Source organism: Brassica napus, chromosome A8 (genome assembly GCF_020379485.1).
Source record: "Brassica napus cultivar Da-Ae chromosome A8, Da-Ae, whole genome shotgun sequence".
Classification (NCBI taxonomy): Eukaryota; Viridiplantae; Streptophyta; class Magnoliopsida; order Brassicales; family Brassicaceae; genus Brassica; species Brassica napus.
In genome coordinates, this window is record NC_063441.1 from 6706707 (window position 1) to 6712402 (window position 5696).

Here is a 5696-nt window from a genome sequence, read left to right on the forward strand (position 1 = left end):
CGTCTTAAACAAACGCAATCCGATCACTCTTTTGATCTTTAAAAACGTCCAGCACAAGGACAAAAGCGCGCTACAACAAAAATCCGAAATTTTGGTTTAGCACTTCCAGATTCTGAGAAGATGCTCGATTCGTACCATACAAGTCATATAAGCCGAGAACATATCGCGGACTTTAAACCGGTGCGAGTCAGGAAGAAATCGCAACAGGAAAAACGATAGCCGGCTAGTCACCGCACAAACCTTAACCGAAAGTAAACCTAGGTCTTGCCCTAAACCCAACGCTCTGGTCTCAAACATCTCAAGGCATGATATCTAAAAGATACGAGATCATAAACCATGCCTCTCCGTTCGTATCTCAATGTTCTCGAAAATCGTAAAGACAGATAAATTTTTACGAAAATCACGAACGAACCAACAGATTGAACGTCTAATTAGAACTACATACGAGACGACAACTCGTATTTACTTCAACCCTACTCAGGAAAAACTCGAAACGAAACATTTATCATATAAATAAACCGCGTAAAGCGGCAAGGGATTCAAAGCCACCAACGGCCAGTCCCGGAAATACAAATACGGCCATCGTGGCCTAAACGAAATCCAAATTCAAAGGGCCACATTCGACCGAAAACAAGGATAACTGATCCATCCCTCATAATCCAAAGTCGAAGTCCCCGGACAACGAAGCACCAAACGCATCCGCAGGACGATCCACTTCCTCGCCACCGCCGTGAAAATCGATCGGGACCTCCTCGGTATCAGGAGAAACCGGGATGGAATCCCAGAACCCTTGAATCCTCTCGTCGATCGGAGGGATAAGCGCCTCAGCGTGGGCACGGTCACTCATCCCACTCTTCATCAAGCTCATTTCTTCTTCAAACACATAGTCGTCGGCTTGCGTCCTCCAAAGACTTCCGACCGAACCACGGCACTCGCGAAAGTCGCCCACCGAGGTAAAGGCATTCTTAAGATTCCCGTACTCAACCTGGAACTGAGATGCGCGAGTCTTCATCACCTCGACGATCTCTCTTTTGCCTTTCCTCTCCGATCTGCGAACAGCCCGCGCATGATCACGAGTAAGCTGTGCCTCTCGCTCCAGCATCTCGCCTTGCACGCGGGCGAGATCCCGCTCCGCTTTCTCCGCCTTGAAGCGGTAGACCATGGCTTCTCTATGACCCGCCTCGATGGCCGAGCCCAGCAAGCTCAGGCCCTGCAAAATCAATAGGCGTGTTACAAATCCATACATAGGACAATCACTTAAAAATTCCCAAGAAAAAACTAACCCCATTGATGATGCGAGATCCTTCCGCAACGACTCTCGGCCTCGCCGATTCTTTCGTAGGAGGAGGAGCATCGAAACCCGATGGCAGCCCAGCAAAGAAATCATCGAAGTCCGGAATGGGGGCTTCGCTCGAACCGCTTCCGTCGCCGTAAGCAAGGTTCGGATCCCATCCTGGAAGCATAGAGTCATCCATCGAAAACTCTATGTCGCCGAGATCGACGTCTTTTCCCTTCCAAGAGCTCGACTCCGGCGCGGCTGTCGGAGCTTCAACGGGACTCTGGCCGTCGGGTTCGGAGTCGCTTCCCGTATCCGCGTCCAAAGCTGGACCAGGTTGCACAAATTTCAGCGCCTTCCGAACCCTTCTCGGCGTGAAAGAAGTCCAGAAGAAGGGACCATTCCTGAGAAGATCCCTCACCGCGATAATATCCTCAGGGAACGGAGCAAGAGGATTGATGAAGGGACGATTGTTCGGCAACCTCCGGAACAGTGGAATGCAACTCTCTTCGACGGACGCAGCGTCCAAACGAACAAAGAAAAAGAACTTCTTCCACGAGTTGAAGTTCGAAATGAACTTCTTAACCACCGACATAAATTTCCGAGGGACAAACCTATGCTTATCCGTATCCTTGACAAGTTGAAGCCTCAAAAGCGCTTCATAATGATCGACGGAAAGGGAAAGGCCATGCTCATAGCTTAGGATCAAGATCCCAATAAGGTGCTGAATGGCAAGGGGTGTCAACTGACTTATCGCGACTTCAAAACGGTCCAACACTCGGACGAGAATTTCGGGTATGGGGAACCAGAGGCGACAACGCACTATGAACACCTCATAACAAGTAAAGTAACCCTCCGGGGGGTTGTTAGCACATTCCCCGCGGCAGGGAACCCGGAACTCCACAACATCCGGGATGCGGTAGAACGACCGCATCGTCGCGAGAAACTCGTCAGTGGTCCTACTTGCGTCCTTTCCCTCGACTCCACGATGGACCAGGACCGGGAATGGCTTCTCCTTGGGAGGGATCAACGAGCCGTAATGAGCAACCCACCATGCCTCGTTCTCGGCAGGATGCACCGAGTGAGGCACGAACTCCGTCTTCGGAACGACGAGCTCTTCGTAAGGACTCGCGGACGAAGACCCTTTTTTCGCAATCTTTTTCTTGCTCGACATCTTTACACTTCTCTTAAGAGAATAGAGGAAAAGGGTGGAGAGAAAGATAGAAAGTTTTTGAAAGATCTTAGAGAAAAACAAGAAAGTGAAAAAATTATGGAACAAGTTACCTCTCTTCTTATAAGACATGAGGATTTACTATTCAAGCTCGGACTTTCGCATATTAATTCCATCCATCACGCCTAACTTGCCAAACATGCCTAACCGCACGCTAGGATCCCCCCATGCATGATCCTAACGGGCTGGGGGGCTAACTGTTGGGGTCAAAAACGGTTACGACGGAATTACCACCCGAAAATCCTCAGAGATCGTATTTCCGAAAGAGTTAGTAAAAGAAGGGATGTAATTTTCGTAAAAATAACCTATACGAGGTTATTTCTACGAAGAAGTATTCTTTGGGATTCAAACCAAACGATCGTCCCGCTCGGTCGCTACGTAGCGACCGAGCTCGAGCCAAAGCTCGGTCGCTACGTAGCGACCGAGCGATCGTCCCGCTCGGTCGCTACGTAGCGACCGAGCTCAGCCAAGCTCGGTCGCTACGTAGCGACCGAGCGATCGTCCCGCTCGGTCGCTACGTAGCGACCGAGCTCGAGCCAAAGCTCGGTCGCTACGTAGCGACCGAGCGATCGTCCCGCTCGGTCGCTACGTAGCGACCGAGCTCAGCCAAGCTCGGTCGCTACGTAGCGACCGAGCGATCGTCCCGCTCGGTCGCTACGTAGCGACCGAGCTCGAGCCAAAGCTCGGTCGCTACGTAGCGACCGAGCGATCGTCCCGCTCGGTCGCTACGTAGCGACCGAGCTCGAGCCAAAGCTCGGTCGCTACGTAGCGACCGAGCTCGAGCCAAAGCTCGGTCGCTACGTAGCGACCGAGCGATCGTCCCGCTCGGTCGCTACGTAGCGACCGAGCTCAGCCAAGCTCGGTCGCTACGTAGCGACCGAGCGATCGTCCCGCTCGGTCGCTACGTAGCGACCGAGCTCAGCCAAGCTCGGTCGCTACGTAGCGACCGAGCGATCGTCCCGCTCGGTCGCTACGTAGCGACCGAGCTCGAGCCAAAGCTCGGTCGCTACGTAGCGACCGAGCGATCGTCCCGCTCGGTCGCTACGTAGCGACCGAGCTCAGCCAAGCTCGGTCGCTACGTAGCGACCGAGCGATCGTCCCGCTCGGTCGCTACGTAGCGACCGAGCTCGGGCCAAAGCTCGGTCGCTACGTAGCGACCGAGCGATCGTTCCGCTCGGTCGCTACGTAGCGACCGAGCTCGGTCGCTACATAGCGACCGGGCTCGAGCCAAAGATCGGTCGCTGTATAGCGATTGAACCTTTCCGAACATCGATACGACACCAGTCCTTGCATTCTCGTCAAACCTTCGAATGCTATCTCCCGAAGACCGTAGCAAGCTCAGTCTATGTTTCCCGCTATTCTAATTCATCGATCAAACTTCGCGGATTAGAAACCGCGGAAAACTCGTAGTAAACGTGTCGAGTCGGAAGACGGCCCAAAGGGACCTAAAACACGACTCGAGGCCCATCCTACGATTTTTCCTAACCAAAAGCCCGTGAACCACAGCATGGTTCGCGCTTGGCCCGCGAGGAAGGATAAATGTCAAGTTTCCGCGGATAAATACGGAAGTTTTGAAGATAATTGTGAAGATCGGGAAAAATGGAATATCTCCATTTTTATGCTATGACGGCTTAAGGGCAGAAGAGTAAAAGCGTAAACCGACCTTGGAGCTAGTATATAAGGAGTCCTAGGCGAGGAGCAGGGGAGGAAGAACTTTTTCAGAGCAAACTTAGCACTTAGAGCGATTTAGGCAACTTTCCGTTTTTGTTATTTCGAGCTGCGACTCAATTAGGTTTAGCCGTCTTAGGGTTGCTAGAACTAGGAATCTCGCCGACAGCTCTCGAGCCCAGGCTTATACCTTGTTGTAACGCTCATACGCAGATTCGGAATAAGATCTATTTTGCTCTCTTTTCGATTTCTTATTTTTATCGTTGTTATTCTCGTGTTCTGATTGCTTGACGTGTGGTAATTAACAGATATCCGGGTCCTCTGGGAAACTAGGGTTTTCTTAGTTTCCTTATTTAAACGGAAATCGACAGTGCGAATTTCGGTTCCCACAGTCACCGCGTATCGATCGAGCTTGGCTTGTCTGCGGTCCGATCGCCATACTCGAGCTTGTCCGCGGCCGATTTGGATACATGTCCGTTGCCTTCGGACAATCGTATTTAGTGGTTCGATTGAGATTTGAACAAGATTTTACCGCAAGGCTCTTCGTAAAGATATCTTTACGAGGATTACATTTCGTAAAAATGTTCATGCTGATTTTTTCGGACTTTCAGACATTGATTTCGTCGTGACCGATTTTGACCCCAACAGTTAGCCCCCCAGCTCGTTAGAACCATGAGCTTCTAGCGTGAGGTTCTAACGAGTGGCTTGGCAAGTTAGGCAAGTAAGGTGAGTTAGGCGGAATTAATGGTTGAAATGGTCAGTGAAAAGTGGTCTTCTCGCTCTTCTAAAAGTAGAACGCGATAAGATTGGGGCTGCGCCTTATGACGGCTGCCTACGTACCCTTGTTGAAGGGATCAAGCCTTTCGTAGTTCGTCTTGGAGTTAAGGTTCTTATGACTAGTTTTCCAGCGAGACCTTTACGGTCTAGTTTTTATGTAGCGGTTATCAGGAGTGTTGCTGCCGATGGCATTTTGTATGGGTCTAGAAGGAAGACTACGAGTTGTCATCTCGTAATCTAACTCTGTGTGAACTGCTATATCCGTAATCTGTTTCGAGAGTTTTCCGCAGTTTGTAAACTTGCGGGATTTTCTGAAGACGTTCGAATATTGGCAAAGAGACAAATTTTGGGATCTCGTATCAGGGTGTTTGATACTATGCCTAGAGATGTTAGAGACCAGTGCGTTGGGTTTAGGGCAAGACCTAGGTTTACTCCTGGTTTTAGAGGGTGCGATGACTAATTCGACTTACGTATCCCGTTTCAGTTTCATCCTGATTCCATACCGATTTAAAGTCCGCGATAGGTTCTCGGCTTATACGACTTGTATGGTTGGAACCGAGCATCTCTCCAAGGACAATTTTTAAGCCTCTTGGAAGTGCTGACCAAAAAATTTGGGTTTCTTTTATAGCGCTATTATCCTTGTGTCGGATGTATGAGAGTCATCTCTACGAGATGGTAAGTCTGTTTAGAGAAGAATATGTTTTGAGAAGATGTTAGTGCGTATGACTGTCTGGTCTTCCAAGA